We start from the raw sequence: 23,009 nt of genomic DNA on the forward strand, positions 1-23,009 counted from the left end.
CTTCTATGATCCTGTACGATAATGTGGACATTTTGACAGCATTCAATTTTTGTAGGTCTGTAAAAATCACTTATTAATTAAAGGAAAAAACATATCTTGCAAGTATACAAATCTAAGACAGCATTAAAAGTAGACGGTAGGCAGCGTTGGGGCAGGACCTGTGTTAGTTTCATTCGCTGTTGTTTCCCGTAAAAGGAAGTAGAATTTTTGTTGAGTGAATGAAAATAATTAAAGCAGGACGAGTGCTTTCCAGCAAGGAAGTGAACTATAGGCTCAATCCCCACAGTAGACACAGGACAGAACACATACACCTAAGTTCAAGTAAAAAATAATACAGTGTGGATACAATTTGGTCCCACACACTAAATTAAGTCACTAGAAAGGGACTCCCTAAACCTAACAGCTATTTGTAAGGCCTTAGATTAAAACAATAGTAACTGCAGGAAAAGCTGTCTAAAATACTCGTTTTGTTTCAGAAAACAAGCATCCTCTGATTGACCTCACTGCTGAGGAATCAACTAGTACAAGTGTATAATATCCATTGGGTCCACATTCATTCCTAATAAAAATTTCTAAAGTGCAAACATGCCTGGAGCCTGCGTCCATGACTGCATAGAGCAGGAAGGATGGCTGGATGGTTAGGTAGTTAGAGAGGCTACTGATGCCGCAAGAGGACAGCAAGGAGAAGGGCGCCCGCCCAGAAGCAGGAGACGTGGCAAAGAGCGGGGCTGCACCTGACCTGACCCGACCCATCCAAGTTGTAAGCAGGTACCCAAATGACTCATACCCGGAATACCCAAAATTACAGAACTTATCTTCCTATGGTAGATGTCGTTAACTGATATCAATCAACTATAAGGATGCCTTTTTAGAATTACTGTATGTGATATTTTCAACTTTTGAGCAATTCATTAAAGGACAGTTCTAGGACAACACTTACCATGCAATTTAGCCTTACAATATTTACCATGCAACACTTACCATGCAATTTAGCCTTACAATATTTAGAAAGGCTTATATTTAATATACAAATACTGAAAGCCAACAGAGATGTGAAAGGAGTAGCAGACCTATTTGTTTTTAGGAACCAAGAGGAAAAAGTCAATGAATTCCGAAGTGGAATCAACAAATTCCAACATTAGTTCTCTTATGTGCACGACAAGGAGGTTCCTTTGGGGGCCACCTGGAGCCTGGGTGTGGTTGTTTATTTCATTTTCTAGCGTCCCCAGAAAAATGAAGAGACAATCTGATGAAGATGGATTATTCAAACACATTTTATCTTTCAATTCGGAAATGTTTTCCTTGGTTAATTATTTTACGGAGCAAAAATGTCACGTTAGGTTATAAATTTTTCTTCTCTTTTAAAAGCTCTTTTAAGGATCCATAACTTAGAAGTTAGGCATTTCCTTTTAACTCCTGTGTGGGAGATTTTTCCTCCTATGGTTGTATATTCATTTCAAAATAAAAAAACCTGAAAACTACAGATGGGCGGTATACCAGGGTATTTTCATTCTCTTCACATGGGCAATTAGTATTTGCAAACAGGAAATGAGAGCAGAATGGTGCAAAAGAAATGATGCCAGAGAGGGACAGAGAGAGAGAGACAGAGAGAGCACAAAGCATCGCAATTGCATCTGAATACAGAGTAAGATTGCTTAATCACACGTTAACTATTTTTAGAGGTTTTCCTTTTTTTTCTTTTTGTATAAAGCATTTCCAAAATACTGGTGCTCAGGCTAGCATTATAAGGTAGGCAGCTCGCAGTTCAGCTAATCTGAAAACTGCATGTGTCCCAAATTATGATGAGTTGTTTTTATGTTTTTCTTACCACTGACCCCTTAAATTACTGGGGCTTTAAGAAAAACGCTTGACACCGACTATAAAAATGTTCACACTGAAGGACCCCAAACATTTGGAGGGCGTGCCTCTGTTCATAAATGGCTAACTGCCTAATGCTATTAAAATCGCAGATATAGCATCTCCCAGGCTTCAAGTTTGACCTTCCCAAGCATACACACTCAGTCTGTCTCTACCTATACATTTAACAGGAGGCAGAGATAGCGCACCATAAAACAAGAGGGGCGAGGAAAGAAAGTTTCACCTAGTTACAAAAGCTCATGCAAAGAACTAGTTTCAAGCCATCTCAAAGTCAAGCACACTTTAAACGTAGGCCCGTGCGGTGGTACACGAGACAAGGCATAACTGTTGTGAGGTGTGTGTGTGTGTGTGTGTGTGTAAAATCTTCGGGAGCACCAGACAACGTAAGGACAGAGGAACCCACACCCGGGGGAGGCTCTACGTGTGCCATCACCCTGTCCTCCCCGAGCTGCACCCGTGTGACTGTCCAGGGCAAGACCACTTCTACTGATTCCCACAGAGTTGAAGGTGAATGGGATCCGCTCTGGGCAAGACTGTCAGGTCAGGGGACCTGTGCCCTCCCTCCAGCTGTGTCACAATCAGAAGAGAACCGAGAATTATATCGCTTGACCGATTTTACTTGAGTGAGGATAAACTTTTTCCAGAATGAAGTTTTTCAGAACTCTACCTCTCTGAGCTTTTTACCTCTAACATGGATTGTAAAACTCATGTTTCAATTACCTGTCTCTCCCCCGGGACTGTAAATTCATCTGCAGGGAGACCGTCAGTCACCCCACATCCCTGGCATGGTGCCCTGGCCTGTGGTGACACTGGATGAGTATTTGTGGAACACACTATAATCCCTTTAAGGAATTTCAGGAATCAAAGCAAGCACGTAAACATGGTTTAGGGTTCTGGAAACCTCAAATGAGTTTAAAAGCAAGCTGAGAAGACAAACCCTATAGGATGAAGCTGTTAGTTCTGGCACAGGGGTGGAAACCTAGGGGGGCACTGCAGCCCCTGGGAGGCCGTGGTTGTCTAAAGCTAGGGAGACGTGGGCACGTCCACTCACAGGCCCGCGGGGGACCCGACGGGCGGGGAGGCACCCCCTGGGCGGCACTCAGTTGGCCTGGATTTTCAGAACGTTTCTGCTGTCAAATGTTCTGCTCCATAGCTCGGCGAGCACATGGAACCTGTACTCGTTATGACTTATTGTCGGGAAATGAATGGTTTTATGGGAAAGAAAAAGGAACAAAGTAAAGTTCAAAATCTTTAAAGAGGATGTTCTTCCTGTGATATTAAATGGGGGGATGAAAACTGAAGATGGCAGAGAAAATGTTTGACTGGTTACAGATACAAGAGAAATGAAAAAGGAGAGAATCTGCATAAACAGAGTTGGCTAAGTAAAAGTAATGAAAACATTTTTTCTTTCTCTAACTGCTCAAAAACAGCTTCATTACAAGAGAGTGTAAAAACTACAAGGAAATAGAAAAAGAAACAACTCCATAACCCGTAACACTGAAAAACCATTAACATCTTCATATATAATTAAAGAATACTTACAACATACGAACAACTAACAGTTTATTCTGACTTGATTTTCATGCTTACTCTTCACAGTGTGCTGAGATTAGAGAATTTCAACCAGCTCAGTTTACGGGCCTTTTATCCGGTCAGAACTCTGTCCCTCTGCACTGTGAGACCCTGCCTGGCTCTCGGCCTCGGCTGCATCCTCCTTTTCCGGGGTGCTGCCCGCCTGCCGTCGGTGGAGTTCAGGGCCTCAAGCCCATCCTCTGGCCCGGGCCCAGGTTCCTAAACCTCCATCCTGCATTTGAGGTCCCGCTGACAAACTTACCTGGTACCATATCCACGTGTGCCTGGGTTTCCAAGTATCGCTACACCTCGATCTGTGCCACTGAGCTGCACCTTACAGGCTGGGAAATCTAGAAGCCTGAGTTGTCCTCTTTCCGACAAGGCCAGCAAACTGCTGCTGTCCCACTGAGGTCCTCGTTCTAGCATCTGCCGCATCCCAGCCAGCGGAACGAGCTCCCACCTGCCCAGAGTTAACCAGACCCTTCCCAGTGGACAGAAAGAGATACAGTGGCACCACGGGATAATCTATCACGCTGGGCAAGACTCGGAGAGGGAAGAGCTTACGAGTTTATCTGCGGGTGATTTGGGGAACATGGACCAACAGCTTTTAGAGCAGCTCTGCGTTTTGTGCACAAGGTAAGGAAAAAGTGCTCGTTGCCACGATTCCAATCCTTCCATTAGACTCTGTAAGTATTAACGCCGTCCTGTTAAACATGATACATTTTGATGGACCTTAAAATTATAGTAAGTGGCATGCTTATTATGTGGCAGGCTTTTCAAAGCTTTTCACGTCATATCTTAGATTATTGAGAAGCTGGAATAAGTGATCACTTTGAAAGCCATGCCATATAATGATAAAAGCCACCTACCTGGGGCCCTGCTCCAAACTCTAGCAAGGCAACCTTATTAATAGACCATCACAGAATGAAGCATTCTGGGTGCCAAATACGGTCAAGGCAGCACCAAGAGGCAACCTAAAAAGAAAAGAAGAGTTAGTTTGAAATTCCAAAAGTCAGACCCAGCTTGGCTAATGGCATATGAACCAAATTGGTTCTTTTAATTCATTATCACTTATTCACATCTTTATACTTTATTGGAAAATCTATCTCAAATTCTGTTAGGAACAAATGTGAATCAAATGAAATATTTACAGTACGTTGAAAAATGAAAAGTAAACAGATCAATATCCCTAGATTTAGTTACTTCCCCTCGAATCACAATGAAATTATCTGGGTTGTTTGTATTTTTATTCGGTAAAATATTATTCCAAGTTTACTGCTGTTTCTCAAAATTGCTGCTTATTTTCTTCATTGATACTCTAGACACATCCATGATTTCCTCTGTAACACAGTTTTGAGAAAAACCTCTTGGGTTGTATATTTTGTTCTGAATAACAGGTGAGGGAGAAATCCTGCTGGACGAGTGTTTCCCTCAGGCTGTGTGTTCACAGGGAGGGGTGCACCCCAAAGAAGAGGCAGAACAAGGAGAGGGGCGATCGCCCAGCTGCTGAGCTGCTCTTCACGAAGAGGCCACCACTGGTTTTAAAGTGAATTCACAGGTGGCAGGCAAGTCCGTCTTCCACACAGAGAAAACCCCAAATGAATTCTGAAGCGCCCAATGTGTGCTCGTCCCGAGCTTCCTTATGTTGTGCAGGTGATGAAGACCTACACCTGCAGGCGCTGACCAGGAAAGAAAGGAGCCCCAGGAGCTCTGTGCAGAAACCACCTGCTTCACTTCCCTGGACCCGGGGTCAGCGTGCAGCCACATGTGACCACCCCTCCAGTAAGATAGACAGCTGACACCGACGTGATAACTGTTACTAGCCTCTATCCCATGTGGCACAGATCTGAATCACTGGGGATGCAAACACACGGGCCCCTGTTCTCGAGGTGCACAGGAGCTGCAGCTATAGGAAAGACGCCTATGTCAGGGCAAGCAGCGTGACGGTTAAAGTCAAAGCTGCCCTAAGGCGGTATTAGGGTGACCACTCGACAGCAAAAGCAACATTGTATGGTATAAACAAGTGACAGAAGATCAGAAAAGGAGAAGAATACCGTGGACTTTTGCCCTGAAGGATGTACAACATAGATGGGAAATGGGGTGTGGGGAGCATGCCAGTTAGCCAGGACTCACAGGTCACCCCTGCGGATTACAGAGTCCAAGGTGACCCGTGCCGCACAGTTACAGCCGTCCTAAGGGTTCAGATGCGAAAAGTGCAGGGACCGTCGCGCTCATGTACTAGCGATGAGAAGCAAGTGTGAGACAGCGAAGGGGTCCACGGCACTGAGAACAAGTACGGGGGAGGTGCAGGGGCGGGGACCTCAATGGGATGCAGGAAACGTGCTGGATGAGCTGAAAACCAGCAAGAAGCAGCCTGTCCCAGAGAGAGGCCGCCTGTGAGCCGACAGTGTTGCCAGAGGACATGCGGGGGGTGGGCGGCAGAGCTGGCTGAGCCGCCTCCTGTCACTCAGGGCCAACCCCGTTACCGGTGGAGCCTCCTGACCACCACGGTAGGACCAAACCAGGCCATTTAGAGGCCGAGTGGCAGGCTGAGCATCGAGAAGGAAGGAAAAGGTGGCACAACCCACAAAAAGACAGAGCTGCTAAGGGTTCCGGAGCGCCCCTGCCACTGCTGCACAGAGGTCACCACTCAGGCGTGAGGACACCAGCCTCCAGCAAGGAAGAGTGTTGGGCGGGGCAGGCGGTGAGAGGCCGGGGCGGGAGGACGGGACGCACCTCCACGTGGGTGCCAGCGGAGGGCCAGCAAGGGACTTGCAGCAAGGAGGAGAGAGCTGGGCGCTGGAGGAGAAAAACGGTAGGGCGCTGGTTAGAGGCGGCGTCGGGGTGCGTGGCGGGAAAGAGCAGAGAACGCTGCGGGGCTGAGGATAAAGAGGCAGGGGAGAAACGGAGACAAGACAAACCATGGCCGAGAAAACGGACACGCTTTCCTCGTCCATGATTGCAGACCTAAGAGAGATGCGCACTCACCAGGCAAGTTTTTTCTGGTGAAAGGGGTAAGCGATGCAAGGAGTTTGCTTAACTTGGCCAGGGTCCACAGAGCCCAGCGAGAGGGGTGCATCTGGTAAGGAGGCAGGGAGAGCAAGGCGCTTGGCCTGGGGACAGCAGCCGAGGTTAGAGGGACCCTGCGGAGGACAAGAGAGGGGTGTCCAGGGGCATCCCTGAGGCTTTCACAGAAACACACTTGCCATAAAAAATTAAATTTCTTAAGATACAAGGACGTGATGCACAGCACAGGGCATAGAACCAATATTTCATAATAACTTGAAATAGATTAAAATCTACAAAAATATCGAATCACTGTTACATACCTGAAACCAATATAACATTGTAAATCAACTCTACTTCAAAAAATGATTTTAAAATTAATTGAAAAAATTAAGTGTCTTAGTTATTGCTGTTGGGAGTGTAAACCATTGAAACTTTTCTGGAATACACTGTGGAAATAGGTAGTAAAAGCTAAGCGTACATGTATGGTGACCTGATAAATCATTTCTAAAAGTCTAAGGAAAAAAGCCGAGAAATGAAGATTTAAGTACAGGCATGTTTTAAGAATAAAAGTTGATAATGTCTAATAAAAGGGGTAAAGTAGCATATGTCTATATGATAGGATAACTACACAGCCATTAAAAACATGCATTTAAAAAACATTAAGTCACATGATTAAACACTGATATAATGCTCAAATTTTTAAAAGCAGGACATGGAATATACTCTGATTCCACTTTTGTAAAGTCACACTTAGAACTACTCCGCCCCACTCCGCCACAATACCTTTAAATGTACCTCGGTAAGTTATTAAAAAATTAGCAAGATGTAGGCTTTATACTCTTCCGTATTTTACAAATGTCTTACTTTTATAATTAGAAAAAATCTTTTTACGAAAAAAAAAAGGTTTTTTTTGGGGAAAAAAAAGAACTTGGATGCATACCTCAGTCCATATACAAATGGATCACGGACACAAACTTAAAGCCCAAAACTATAAAAATGCGAAGAGGAAACAAAGATAAACATCTTGTGACATTCAGTCAGTCAAATATTCCTTGGTTGCAATACTAAAAGCACGACCCATAAAATAACAAATTGATAAATTAGATTCCATCAGACTTTAAAACTGCTCTTCAAAAGGCAATGTTAAGAGAATGAAAAGACAAGCCACTAGAAGACTAGAAGAACAACTTTGCTAAGCGTGTGTAAAGAAGTTGTATTCAGGCTATAGAGAGAACTTCCAAAACTCAACAATAATAAAACAACCCAGTTAAAACATGGGCAAACTATGTGAATCGACATTTCACCAATAAAGGTACATGGATGACAAATAAGCGCATTAAAAGATGCGCACCATCACTGGTCACTAGGGAAATGCAAATCATACCACAAGGAAATACTGCTTTCTACACACTAGAATGACTACAATTAAAAAAAAAAAAGGACTTCCCTGGTGTCGCAGTGGTTGGGAATCTGCCTGCCAATGCAGGGGACACGGGTTCCATCCCTGGTCTGGGAAGATCCCACATGCCACGGAGCAACTAAGCCCGTGCACCACAACTACTGAGCCCGCGCTCTAGAGCCCGCAAGCCACAACTACTGAGCCCATGTGCCACAACTACTGAAGCTTGCGCGCCTAGAGCCCGTGCTCCACAGCAAGAGAAGCCACCGCAATGAGAAGCCCGCACACCGCAACCAAGAGTAGACCCCGCTCACCGCAACTAGAGAAAGCCCGCACGCAGCAACGAAGACCCAACGCAGCCAGAAACCAAAGAAAAAGTGACCGTCTGATTGTATCAAGTGCTGGTGAGTATGTGAGACAAGTCTAACTCATACCGGCAAGAAGGTAAAAATGTACAATCACTTTTTAAAAGCTTGGCGGTTTCTTGAAAAGTTAAGTATGTGACACAGCCATTTCACACCTAAGTATTTACCCAGGAGATGTGAGAACAGATGTCTATACAAAGATTTATACATGCATATTCACAGCAGCCTTATTTGTAACAGTAAAAAACTAGATACAACCCAAATGTCCCTCAATGTGTGAATGGATAGTCAAGCTGTAACGGGTTCATGCAACAGACTAATAACCAGCAATGAAAAGGAACATACTACTGATACACACGGTAACACGGGTGAACCTCAGAATAATCACGCGGAGTGAAAGAAATCAGGCAGAAGCAAAGAGGACATATCGCGTGACTCCATTTATATATGATTCTAGGAAATACAAGCTAACCTGGAGTGACGGGAAACAGCTCAGTAGTTATTGGGGACTGGGTGGGATCGGGGGGCATCACTCACAAAGGGACATGAGCAAACTTTTGGGAATGACGGTTATGTTCACTATGTTGGTTGTGGTGATGGTATCAGGGATGTATGTCGCAACCTGGCAAACTGTACACTTTAAATATGTGCAGTGTATTAAATATCAATTATACTTCAATGAAGTTATGAAAAAGGCCAAGTTTTCGTACTGAGAGAAACTTAAAATTAATGAGGCCAAGACACAAAATCTTCTTATGAATTTACTGAAGTTCGCAAACAAAAAAAAAAAACACCCCACTTTTCTGTGAGATGATAAACTCATGACTAAATCCTTTATGAGGGTTATGACACAAAATGGCTAAAATCTTTTCTCCCCATGAGGAGGGGGAAAGAAAAAAAAGATGAGCGGGCTACTGGCCTAACTGTAAGGGTCACACTGAATCCTTACTAGAGAGGATAGATGTCGAGGCAGTTCTTAGAGCCACATTCTCAGCTGCCGCCCTTGGAGGAGGCCAGCGCAGCTCACCTGTCCCTTACACACTGGCACATCACGCTCCGTGATTTAAAGGCTCCAGGAATACACTGTAACTGGAACTGAGACGTACAAATAATAAACAGTTCTGGGATAGGTTCCATTTATCAAATACCAAAGGAAGTACTCACTGGAGAGTTTCACTTCATCCTGGGTACAGGTCTTTTAAATATGTTAATTAGTGGTAGCCTTAAAAAAGAAAAGTGTCGTGCTGACTAGTAGGCCTGCCTTTGAGTCATTAAAAAATTAAAGTAACTGTTGAGCCAAGACGACAAAAGTATGGGTAAGAATTAGCCAAGCCTGGGCAGGTATGGCAGGTGGGGCGTTGGACACTGTTGGTGGATCTGGATAACTTCAGGCAATTGGTTATTTTTGGAGCCAAGAGTGACAGAGACAGAACGAAGCTGGAGATGGTGGAGGAGTCCTGTACGACTCATGTTATCGAGGGCTGAACATTTTAAATTATTCTCATGGGGCTTCCCTGGTGGCTCAGTGGTTGAGAGTCCGCCTGCCGTTGCAGGGGACGCGGGTTCGTGCCCCGGTCCGGGAAGATCCCACATGCCGCGGAGTGGCTGGGCCCGTGAGCCATGGCCACTGAGCCTGTGCGTCCGGAGCCTGTGCTCCGCAACAGGAGAGGCCGCAGCGGTGAGAGGCCCGTGTACCGCAAAAAAAAAAAAAAAAAAAAAAAAAAAAAGTTATTCTCATGATTTACAAATTCTCCTAAATGTAGGTGCCTGAATAATGTGCTCCCCGCACCCCCATCCCCAGCCACGTTTTTAGATTATGCAGCAAACAGCCAACCTTTCTGTGTCGTGTTGCCTTCCGAAACAGAATTAAGTGGTGATTTTCCTATCAACTTTTTTAGGTTAGCATTTTTTTTTTTTTTTAAAGAAGTGTGACCTTGACCCTGCAATCCCACTCCAGGGCATATAGCCGGAGAAAAACATGATCCAAAAGGATACATGCACCCCAATGTTCATTGCAGAACTGTTCACAATAGCCAAGACATGGAAGCAACCTAAGTGTCCATCGACAGAGGAGTGGATAAAGAAGATGTGGTACATATATACAATGGAATACTACTCAGCCATAAAAAAGAACGAAATAATGCCATTTGCAGCAACATGGATGGACCTAGAGATTGTAATACTGAGTGAAGTAAGTCAGACAGGGAAAGAGAAATATCATATGACATCACTTATATGCGGAATCTAAAAAGAATGAACTTATTTATAAAACACAAACAGACTCACAGACTTAGAGAGTGAGCTTCTGGTTACCAGGGGAGAAGGATGGGGGGAAGGGATAGTTAGGGAGTTTGGGATTGGCAATGTACACACGGCTATATTTAAAATGGATAACCAACAAGGACCTACTGTAGAGCACAGGGAACTCTGCTCAATGTTATGTGGCAGCCTGGATGGGAGGGGAGTTTGGGGGAGAGTGGATACATGTATATGTATGGCCGGTCGCTTTGCTGTGCACCTGAAACTCTCACAACATTGGTAATCGGCTCTACTCCCACATAAAATAAAAAGTTAAAAAAAAAAAGAAATGTGACCTTCCTCAATTATAAACTCACTTTAGCCTTTGCAGTGTTTGCTGATAGGTAATTAACAAAAAGGGATTTTAAACCCATCAGTGTGAGGCCTTACACGGTTCAGAGCCAGAGTATGGGGAACAGTGGCACAGAGGCAAAGGACTCGCTTTTTGAGAATCAGAACTGGGTTTGAATCCTGCCAGACCCTTACCTAAGTGTAATTTCGGACAATTTAGTGTCTCTGCAGGATGGGGATGAACGCCGTGCGGTCCTGTGAGAATTCACCAAGGGGACGTACCTGAGGTCTCTAGCAGGGCTCTCAGGGCTCAAAATGCAAAACTCTCCTATTCGGTGGGTGACTCAGGAGTTAGTGCTGCCCCCAAACGACCAGATGTGCACTTGAAAATAAGGGTTCTTTTTTTTTTTTTTCTTTTCTTTTCTGGCACAGGCTCCTACATAGAATCACAGCCAACAGAATCTTCGAAGGACAGACAAGTGCAGGACTCCAAGTGAAGAACACTAACCCGTCACATGTGATGTGAGATTCATGTGAAAACTGGTATTTGGTAGCAGTGTACTTTTGATTGCCTCGTCTCTGTGAGAGAGGTGGGGTGTAGCCTAAATCTCATGGTGGTCATGGGCACAGATAATCCCATGTCACTGATAAACAAAACCGATCTGCACGGAGCCAGCAGTCACTTTGCGAGTTGTGTTGAATGGCATTTCAGGGAATATGTGACTGCTGACTTTCCGGGGATGGTGGACTGACCCCTGCTTGTGGCTGAACCGTGGTCAAAGATTCTAATGCACCTGTGGAAACATGACGATTACTAAAAATCAGAGAAAACAGCTACTTTATCAAAGTACATAGTAAACCAACATTCCACACTGCAGCGTGGGAATGTCCCTGTCACGTGGCATCTCGAATTCGTCCCCTCCCCTCATTCTGCTGAAACCGAAGCAGGGTTGGCAAGGCTTTGGGAACTGAATGCCGTGCTGCAGAGCCAGGCGGGTGGAGGGATTAGAAAGGGAGGGAAGACACAGGAGGAGATGGCAGTCCACATGTACTCAGGGAAGGCTGACCCCACCAAGGGGGCTGCTCCAGCAGACAGGAACTCCCCCTAGCTTCAAACAAGCAACTCGTGATCTCTGAGGTTTCTAAGTGATCGTACGTGCATTCCTCTCACACTCCTGCTCATCCCGTGCAGAGGAAATGTTTCGAAACACTAGATGTCATTTTAACTCAATAATTTACACTGGGCCCACCTTGTCAAGCTCCCTCCAGCAAAAATGCAGTGTTTGCCAAATTTATCTACAGGTACCTGTCACAACCCTGGACTTGCCTGTTTTTCTTTTTCTTTTTAAAAACTTTACTGGCATTGATGGAGTGGGAGTTTTGGATGAGCAGATGCAAACTATGATATACAGAATGGATAAACAACAAGGTCCTGCTCTATAGCACAGGGAACTCTATTCAGTATCCTATAATAAACCGTAATGGAAAAGAATATGAAAAAGAATATATACGTGCATAACTGAATCACTTTACCGTCCAGCAGAAATGTACACAACGCTGTAAATCAACTCGACTTCAATAAATTAAAAAAGCCAAAAACTCCACTGGCACTGATCCTGAACATGATGGAGTGATGATACAGAGACCTGAGTACGTATTTCTTCGTGTATTAACCTAGGCAACATTAACATGCCTTGTGGTCTTTCTGAACCTTAATATCTTTAACTGTAAAGAGAACACAGTCAATTCTTGATTAAGTGGGATAACTGAGAATTAGGGTCACAAGTGGCCAAAGAAAATCATGAAGAAAACAAAATTAGTCACAACAGTACACTGACTGGTGGTCCTTTTGCTTTTTAAACTGAAACCTATTTGGATAATATAAATCTAGGGGTCAATCCACGCCGGAGGCAAGGGGAAAAAGGGGCTTTGGGGGTAGTAACAAAAAGAGCAAAGAGACTCCTGGTTCTGTCTCCAGTATCTTCTACGGGGTCCCGGCGAAGGCCGCAGGGTAAGCACCCTCGGAGCTGAGATCTTGCCTTTTCTTATCTGCTTCCATATGCCTCCTACCTAGAACAGTGGATGCACAAAGGAGGTGCTCAAATATTTGCTGAACGAAGAGGAGGAGGAAGAGAAGAAGGGAAGGAGGGAAGCCTTCCCTCCTGTTGGCCACATGGACCTGTGAAGGAACACAGTGGTCCACCCTCCTTGACTGCCTTTGTGAATGACGACGAATAGGCTGAATGCTTCAAATCTGAAAACTCTCTCGGGTCTCCCTTGGGGCCCAGCAGCCAAGAGCACCTGCTGTCTGTCTTGGCTTGGCCCAAGCTCACCGACACCAGGATGCTGCAGTCACTGTGCCACCTGGTGGTCATGCCTAGAAATCTCGTCTTCCTCCATAGAGGAGGGCAGTCCCCCCACCTGCATAGAGGGGGGAATGGGATGTCCGAACACACTTACCGATAAATACGCACTACTGTACATAAACTGGACAACTAATAAGGACCTACGGCAGGCCACAGGGAACTCTACTCAACACTCTGTAATGACCTATACGGGAAAAGAATCTAAAAGAGAGTGGCTATGTGTATACATAGAACTGATTCACTTTGCTGTACAGCAGAAACTATCACAACGTTGTACATCAACTATACTCCAATAAAAATTATTTTTAAAATGTCTCTAAAAAAAAAAACTGGGGGTGAGAGAGGTGAGGTGTGGGCCTGTTAAGTGTGGCTGGAGAGGCTGGAGTGTGGCCCAGAGTGGGGAGCAGGACAGGGGACAGTGCCCGGCCTGGGGAGAAGGGGCTACGGGGAGGCGTGGTCACTGCTTTTTGCCTGGAGCCAATGGTACCTTAGGGAAAGGCAAGGCTAGGAGGAGACCAGGAGGTTATGAAGGGCCTGTGCTTTTGGAAGCCGAGTAGGCGAGGGAAAGGCAGGCTTGTGATTACGGGGTCAAGGGGACCAGCTGTGAGCCCTTGGGTGAATGACTTACCATTTCCCAGCTTGGGTTTCCTCAGCTGAAAAGTGAGATAATTAAACCCTACAGGGTTGTTATGGGGAATAAGTGATGTCGTGTGTAGAGCACATACCGCAGTGACCAGCACTCAGTAAGGGCTACACTATCCATGTTAAGAAACAGCCGATCAGGTGAAGACCTTGAACGGCAGCTTATCTGACAGACGAGGCAGAAGCAGCAAAGGCTCCGAAGGGCAGGTGAGGACAGAGCGGAGGCCCAGCAGGAAGGCCACTTACAACACACAGGGCTTCGAGGAGGGACTCCTCCTTTACAGGATGGACGGAAGAGGGTGGCCCGCAGAGGGAACGTCCTTGAATAGGAGGAAAAACCAGGAAGAGAGTGATTCATGCAGACAGCGGTCAAGGTAAGGACCACATCCTACTCCCTTTTGCGTGAGTGATACGCAGGCTTTTAGTAAAATCTTGGGAAGAACTATGTCAGGGGATGGAGGAACCGGGATGGATCACTGAGGTTGAGGAATCAGCTGAACCTGAGAAGTCCGAGGCTCCCAGCACGTATTGCTCTTTGGAGAAGTGGCACCAGATGGAGGGCGACGGGTAGAAAAAGAGAGAACCTTCCGTCACCACGTGCTGCTTGTTTTTACAACAGCAGAGGCTTGACGCGTTAAGGGCTGACAGGAAGGACCAGGTAGAGAAGGAAAGGCTGAGAGAAAAAGAACAACGGATGAGAGGGGATGGCACCCAGAACACAAGAATACACAGGAGGGGGCTTCCCTGGTGGCGCAGTGGTTGAGAGTCCGCCTGCCGATGCAGGGGACACGGGTTCGTGCCCTGGTCCGGGAGGATCCCACGTGCTGCGGAGCGGCTGGGCCCGTGAGCCATGGCCGCTGAGCCTGCGCGTCCGGAGCCTGTGCTCTGCAACGGGAGAGGCCACAGCAGTGAGAGGCCCGCGTACCGCAAAAAAAAAAAAAAAAGAATACACAGGAGGACGGGGTGTATGCAGACGCCAGAGCAGGACACCCCGGTGCAGGCAGAGGACAGAGGGCACAGAAACTAGGGCTGCTGCATGAAGAGGGGACCTCGGGGCACAGTCTGCAAGGAGGAGCGGGCGCCGGCCACGTGGGCAAAGGACGTGAGAACGTGCCCGACGACCAGCCAGCAGAGGACACGGCCTTTCAAAACATCCCAAATGCGGGTTGTGTTGAAGTTGTTTCTGAAGATTATGCTGGTCCTCCGTTTCCCCCGTGTGGTTCTGCCTCCGTGTGGACGTATCAAGTCCTTTGCCATGGAAGAGCCCCAGGCAACGCCCATCAGTCCCAAACTGCCCGATTCCTTTAGAACAGTGAGGGGAACCCGCCAACGTGAGCACGGGCACAGGAAACCAGGCTGCTGAGCCTGAGGAGCTGCGGCAGTTTGGTGCTGGGGGGCGGGACCCGGGGAGGGAGGGACAGTCCCGAGGCAGGGCTGGCCGTGGCCGCGCTGCGGCACCAAGTCACGGAGGGGCAGGCCTGGGGGGCTCCGCTGCCGCTTCAGGACGACTCTGCACTCACGTGCGGCCGCCGTTGCGTCACCCGGTCGCAGAGGCCAGCGGTTCAAGGGCCAATGACACGTGGCAGAGCGTTATACAAATGGGAGGTATTCTTCGGAGGTGCTGTAATTTCAGAGCGTCTTGATTAGGACGTTTGAATGTTTCTAAGACTTTAGACTTCTAACCGACGTCCCCCCAGATAGTTAAATGGCGAAAGGTACCGAAAGAGGTGCCAATCTGAATCCTTATGTTTTAGAAAAGGAATTGTCGGGTAACGTGAATAATTACTCCCTTCATTTATGTGTTTTGCAAATTCCGATTAATTCAGAGTTTGGCAGGTGAGTTTCTCCCCCCTCAGCTTCCCATGAGCTTGTAGTATTAGTACACAGTGATCTTTCATTTAAGCTGCAACATCCATGACCTAAAACAGAGGGGGAGCAAGAGAAAGAGAAGGAACACAGGTTCTGAACACCCAGATGCACGCGCATCACACACTTCAGAACGGAGGTGGGCGCTGTGCCTGCCCTCACTCAGGACCAATCTCTCAGGCAAAACCACAGCAGATTGGGTGGCTGAGATTTTTGGCCCAGGGAAGATTAGCAGCCTCAGGTGTCAAAGGCAAATTAATGACGGCGGCAAGAGGGGACAGCTAAGTGGGGAAAAGATATGAAAGATAAATACACACGAGAGAAATAAAAAAGCATGGACGGTGGTCACGGCCACGCTGGGGAGGGCTGAGGAAATGCGCATTCCCACGGCGACTTCCAAAAGTCAAACTGGCCACGCGACTGCCGAGCAAAAGATGGCACTTATCATTTTCTCCACTCATTCATGCCTAAGAATTTATCTGAAGAAAATAACCTGAGATGCACATAACGATTTATGCACAAGACCATCCATCACTGCATTATGTGAAGACTAGAAATCAACTACCTGGCCGACAACAGGGATGACTAAGTAAAATATGGTGCTCATTCAAAGGATGCTTTGAATTCAAAGGTGCTCATTCAAAGGAGTCCAGCTTCTGAGGAATATGTACATAAAAGTACACGGGGAATAACCTTTATACGGTGTTAGGATACAAAACAAGGAAGATCCCAATTCAGTTTACAAAAGTATTACACAGGTTGAAAGAAAAAAAATACCAGAAGGAAATAACTGCTAATATTGAACCACATTTTTGACGATGTGAACGTCAATATTCCACCAGAAATAAGGGATCACATATCTAGATTTACCACACATATATCAATGTCATTCTTATTGCTTGTAGCACTTCATTCAAAATTTACTTCTTCCACATTCCAGCTTCCCCACTTTTCTTTCTAGGAGACTTAAACGTGTTTGGAGGCAAAAAGCAGAACCTGATTCTTACACAAAATGAGGGGCCACAGAAGCACGTCGAGTAACCCGACAGGGATGCAATTAGCAAAATCCAGACTTGTGGGAAACTCTATGGGACAAAACCAAAACCAAACCGAGCTGAAAAACCCACTTCTTCAACAAGGAAATTTTAAGAGGTGGGGGGAAGGGAACAGGTAACCTGGAGGTCAAAATAGACTTGAGAGATGTGTCAACTGATTATATAAACAGGCTTATTGGATTTGAATCATGCAAATTGTTAAAAAAAAAAAAAAAAAACCTAAGAGACAACTGTGGAGATTTGAACACTAAGTAGATATTTGATGATATGAAGGCATTATTGTTCTTTTGGGATGTGACAGTTGTATTGTGATTATATCTTTAAAAAGAGTCTGTACGTTTTGTACATACCAAAAATATACAAGTGACATGAAATAATTTTGTATTAAATTAGTGGGCAGGAGAAGGGGTAGGTGTGGGTAGGAGGACCTAGTCACTGAGGTGATAACTGCTGAAAGTGGTTATGGGTAGGTGAGGATGCATTCTACTGTTCTCTCCACTTTTGATTTTTCAGTATTTTTGAAATACTCTATAATAAGAACTTGTACCAAAAATCTCTAAAGGCAGCACTGAACTTAACCTCCACAGTAAACCTATATGTGATATCCTACAAACTCTGCGGGTGCTGATGGTGACGAAGCCGGAAATGATTTACATGCAGTTTCTGACTCTCACAATTTCTGGGAAGCACGGAGTTCATGAGATCGTTTCTGAAATCCTGACACAGAGTCACAGGCCAACCAACCGTTCTACACACTCTACTGAAGCCAGGCAATCACTGCTCGGAGTCTGAGAGGATGTAAAAGTAACAGGAACAAATACCTTTATTAGTCATGGCCTTTCAACTATGTAAATTATTTTCTAGAAATAAATATTCTGGGAGAGGGTTTTCAACAGTCAGGCTTTCAAGCAATCATTTAGCATACAATGACTGGGTCATTTTTACCTGTAATGAGGGTAGAGGACAAATCAGTCTAGCAAGATCCGAGAACTGTGTCGGGCTGGGAGGGGGCTGGACACAGTGGCCCAAAGGCGGCAGGCGCCCCACAGGGGAAGGGCCCCGAGTCACAGCACAGGGGAGCACCTGCCGGGCTTGGCGATGGGGGGTGTGTGTGTGGTGCGTGTGCACAGACATGCTCACGCACGTGGAAGCCCCACGTGGCGAGGTCTGGGAAAGGAGGTGAAGGCACGAAGGTCTGCAGGAGAAAGGACGGCGGGATGGATGGAGGTGGCAGAGTCCAGCTTCCACCTGCTTGGTCTGGAGAATCTTGAACATCTCCACTGGCCGGAGAAAAAGAGCCAGTGGGGTGAACACATTTCCATGCTCAATGGGACAGGAAAAGAGATGGTGAGCCTTGGGCAGGAGAGCACAGTTGCTCGGCAGCCAAGAAAAGAGGGGATGAGGGGGCAGAGATGGGGTTGGTGGTCAGGGAACAGGCTGCTGACAGGCAAGCCTGAGAGACTCAGTCTTCTCAGTGAACCTGGGCAGAGTTACCTAATGTCTATTATAAATTCTAATTAGCTCTCTATTAGACTATTAGCTATTAATAGGTTAGTATTAATTAGAACATAAAATAATAGATATTCCTATTCTATCAAATATTACAGTAGGATATAAATAAAAGGAAAACATGAATCATGCAACAAATTAATACTTGTCTATTACTAGACCATTGGACTCTTAGAGGTCCTAGTTCTATTAGAGGAACTATTATCGCTGTTACCATTGTCAGGTAGAATTTCGCAGAACTGAGTCGACAGGGCTGATAGACAATGAGGACCGTCTGAGCACGTATCTGAACCAGGTCCTATGCTGAGTCTTTTCCGTGCATCCTCTCGTTTACTACTTGTACTTGGCTACTCCTCTGAGCCTCCTTTTCTCCCTCCTGGAACTCGAGGAGCTCAGCACCCATCTACGGCCTTGTGATGAGCCTGGAAGGAGTGGCCAGGTGTGAGCGCGCTGGCTGGAAGCGCGGAGGGAGCGCCTGGTAACGCCAGGTGATCGCTGCTGTTCCGAGTTCCCCACCTGGCTCTCCACGGGGCTCCCACAGAAGCTTCCAGGCTCCCTGGACCCCGTGATGAGATGGGAGCAGCACAGGGAGGCAGGTGGCGGGCGAGGCCCGCTGGGGAGGTGAGGGAGGCCTGGCTCGCGGTGGGGACAGGAGCCAAGCCGGGAGGGGCGGCCTCGAGGAGCGATGGGTGGGTGGGAAGCCGCGACCTGAGACTCCGCTTCGACTGTTTCAGCCCAGGAGCTGGCATCTCCCGAGGCTTCCCGTGCGCTCGCTGGGCAGAGGTGAGGGGCGATTTCATGACAAGCAAGACCCAGTTCCACGAATGGGCAACAAGGCCACCCACCACTGCAAGTCCCAGCCAGCTGTGCACCAGGGCCAGAAGCCGGTAGCGAGCAGAGTCCCGGCCACAGCCATGGCGATCCTACTCCCGGACCCGGGAGACGGTTGCGATGACACGCACATTACCCTCGGAGAAATGCAACTTGGATGGGAACGTACGGCAGCGTTCAGTCCTTTACTGAGGTTAAGGGCACTGAAGTCTGGCATTCCGTGTGCAGCTGTGACCTGAGGGCGGCCTGGCGTGTGAGCTCCGCACAGAGGTCAAGTGATAACGTCCGCTCAGAGATTCTCTCCGGGAAAACCCAGGGGGAGTCAGAACACGTCACCCCCGACCCGGGGCCCCGGGTGCGAGCGCAGCCACGGGAGGCGCAGGTGAGTTGCGTGTCTCCGTGACTCGGGGGGCTCTGTGCGCGCGCACGTGCTCTTCCTCAGCGGGTGTCTGTGCGCCTCTCCGCACACCATCTCTACGTGTGCACGCACGTGTATGCACGTGCGCCACGTGCCAGCTCCCTTTTGAATCTGTCTTGCTTTCCCAACTGGGGGCGTAGACACGTCTCTCCCGCTCTGGGTACGTGTGTGTCCCGCTCTCCTCTCTGGGCGTCTGTCTGTCTCCTGCAGGGTGTGTGTACGCGTGTCTCTCCCAGGCTCCGGGTGCCTCTGTGGGTGTCCAGCTCCTCCTGTGTACGAGGGTGAGTCTCCCTTCACATCCTGGTGTGAGTGTAACTCTGCCACCTCCTGCCTGTGTGCGTGTGTCTCCCTTTCATCCCCCCAAGATGAGCGACCCACCCCTTCCTGATCTGTCTACTGACCCCCCTTTCTGGGTGTCTCTCTCCCCCACCTTCCACCTTCTGGATGCGTGTCACTGCATCACCAGTCTCCCCCCAGCCCACCCCGTGGGAGCACGGGTCTCTCCCTGCTGTGCGTCTGTCCCCTCCCTGGGCCTGAGCTGGTGTGCTCTCTCCTCCCTCTGTCTCTCCAGAAGTACAAACAATAATTTATATACAGAGAGATACAGCAGCCGCGGTGTACGCGTCTCCCCTTGACCCTTGTGGCTCTGTGTGTGTGCCTCTCTCTGGGATTCTGGGTCTCCCCCAGTTCCGGGTGTGTGTGCATCCTCCCCCCAGTCTGTCGTCTGTCCTTCTCGGGGGTACGTGCACTTGTCTCTGCAGACCCACTACAAAGCTGGCCTGCTGGTGGCAGACAGGGGGTCTGTGTGTACGCGCCGGAAGGGCCCAGGCGCGGGGGGGGCGGGCACCTGGCTCAGAGTCTGGCACGGTACCTGGCCTGCCAATCTGCTGACTCAGGAGGAGACGGGGCAAAGCATCTTGTACACGGGCGGGGACGTGGACATGTCCCAGGAGCGGACGCTGGTGCGGAGAAGTGGGCACGGAGGGAGGAGGGGGGGCCCAGGGGAGCCCAGGACCCGCGGAAACGCCGGCGACTTGGGCCCGGGCGGGGAAGAGGGGGCACCGTGCAAGCTGCCGGAGGAGCGCAGAGGGGAGGGGAGCACGACGCGTCTCCTGCTGCAGGAGGGCCGAGGGGGGACAAAAAGGAAAAGGTGCCACTGGCTGCGGTACCTGGGGTCTACTGATGGATGCTCCCTCCAAACACAGCCTACAATGCGCGGGGCAGGGCAGCTGAAGGAGGAAGCGGTGAAGGGAACGGAGAGCGGAGGCCACTCTTCCAAGGAGCCTGGCAGTGACGGAAGGACGACGCAGGAGGGGGTGTGAGACGGCAGAGCGCTTCTAGGATATTCTGTTTCTGCCTGGGGAGGAAGAGTTGAACGCACCGTGTAGGTGGAAACCCCAGGATGGGAGAGGCGGGGGCAGGAACGAGGTGAGGGGCCCAGCTCCCCGCTAGGCCGACTCTCCCCAGGCCAGGCCGAAGGCCACCAGTTCAGAGCCGGAGTTAATGAGGCCCCAGGCGGGGAGACCCTCTGTGACCTGGGGAGACGTATGAGGGGAGCACAGGAGAACGTTAGGTGCCGGGAATCGGTGATGAGAGGGCTGAGTGAAGGATAAGAACGGAGGCCCAGCGAAGAGATGTGACGTGATGGCTTATCACCACAGACCCGGCTCTGAGCCTCAGGGGTCGATCTCTCAACAGCGGAGATCTGGTCCACCCTGACCCCAGCTTCCCTTTCCACCTCATCTACCAGCGTTCTTTTCGCTCACGACACGCTGGGCCCCCGTCACAGGGGAGCGCCCAGCATGCGCTGCAGGCCGGCACCCTCATCGTCCCCTCGTTCTTGGTTGTCCCCCCCCACAGGCAACCCGACTCCCTGCGCCAGGACCACGTCTGTGCCAACCGGATCCTCCCACTGGCGGTAACTCCTCCTTCCCCTACGTGTCCACTTGGTTTTGTGTCTCTACGACCGAAGTACTAAGCCTACAACGGAAGTTCCAAGTCAACGTGGAAAGGATGGTTTCCTGACCAGGGGCGTGAGAGAACGGGAGGGCCGTTCACAAAAGGCCGGGAGTCTGAGTTGCCAGCGGTAGGGATGCTGAGTTTGAGATGTCAATCGTCCATGCCTGGTGGTCATGTCCAAGAGGCCCCTGAAAATCCAGGTCTGGAACTTGCTAGTGAGAATGGGCTTAGTGAGAGAGATCTGAGTCACCCTCCCAGCAGTGGACCACCACTTCAAGCCTGGATTATACTAACGTTTTTGTAACGCTAGTCTCACACCCATGGCCTCGATTCACTCTGGATTCTGAATCGACTTAGTTTTCCGAACACCCGCCCCTGCTCAAAACGCTGCAGCGCCTCCTAAGGCCCAGAGCGCAGATGCCTCAGGCTGGCGGGCAAGGTGGCTCGCAGTCAGGCCGCAGCGCACCTTTCCAGTCCCACGTCGCGCTGCCCCCTAGCAAACCATCCTCTGCAGTCGGACTGGGCCTCTTGGAGACTGCTGACAAAAGCACACTGCTGCCTCCTAAGCCCTGCTGAGACCACTCCCTTCACTGGCGTGTCTGCCCTCCTTCCCGCCTATTCCTGGCTCACACCTTGTTCAAAGCCTACCTCAAGTGCCACCTCTCCCCCTCCCTTGAAGACCTGCAATTTTTACTGTCGATATTTTCAGCTGTCATGATATAGAATTACATTATTTATTGAACGGAAACTATTCAAAAATGCAAAAAGAGAGGCTCATTCTGAAATCAGAAGGCTTTGCTGTAAATGTGTTTGAAAGCAAAAATTAGTAAAACTGTACCTATTTAAGATCGTCAAAAAAGAAAAGTTTAGGGACTTCCCTGGTGGTCCAGTGGTTAACACTCCGCGCTTCCAATGCAGGGGCCGCAAGTTCGATCCCTGGTCAGGGAACTAAGATCCCACGTGCTGGGCAGTGCAGCCAAGAAGAAAATAAATAAATAAAATAAAATAAATAAAAGATAGTCTACTATGTTTAAAAAAAAAAGGAAGCTTAGGTTTATATCTTTAAAAATCTCCTTAACTTAGTAAATTCATAAAAACTATCCCCCTTATCTATAACTTTTAAAAATTAAGTGGACATGCAAGCACTTTCTAACTTGAGTTACTCAGTGTCAACTTTATGACTGAAATTTTTATTTTTACAACAAATCCATTTTTAAAATAAATATTTAAACTTCAATATGGAGATAATTTAGGTTTACTCTAGCAAATTAATGTATTTAGCTCCTATGGCTTGTCCAGTCTAGAGACTTACTCATAAAAAGCAACAGAATTCCAGTTTCTGAAATCATTACTGCTCCTTGCATACACATTATGCCTGCACTTCCTATCTCACAAGATTGCTGTAAAAATTAAGTGAGATAATATAGGTGAAAACAGAGATTGCTATCCAGCCGAAGTATTTTATGGCTGCCGCACAGTATTAATACTCAAAATATTTGGGGTGATATAATTTAAAAGTCATGTTGGCTAATGATTCGGGGGATAATTTAA

General features: G+C 48.0%; 1 protein-coding gene across 4 annotated transcripts in view; it reads right to left on the reverse strand.

Moving 5' to 3' along the window:
- The window catches only part of PLAG1 (PLAG1 zinc finger), a 51,383-nt gene that overhangs the window by 14,460 nt on the left and 13,914 nt on the right, over nt 1–23,009 (reverse strand). For 2 of the 4 annotated variants that reach the window (XM_049700612.1, XM_033437622.2), the window contains exon 2: nt 4,320–4,424. The exons of the other annotated variants lie outside the window; for them this stretch is intronic. The gene's annotated coding sequence lies outside the window, so the exon portion shown is untranslated. The remainder of the gene's footprint in view (nt 1–4,319; nt 4,425–23,009) is intronic. 4 annotated transcript variants of the gene reach the window in all.

Source organism: Orcinus orca, chromosome 17 (assembly GCF_937001465.1).
Source record: "Orcinus orca chromosome 17, mOrcOrc1.1, whole genome shotgun sequence".
In the NCBI taxonomy this organism is placed as follows: Eukaryota; Metazoa; Chordata; class Mammalia; order Artiodactyla; family Delphinidae; genus Orcinus; species Orcinus orca.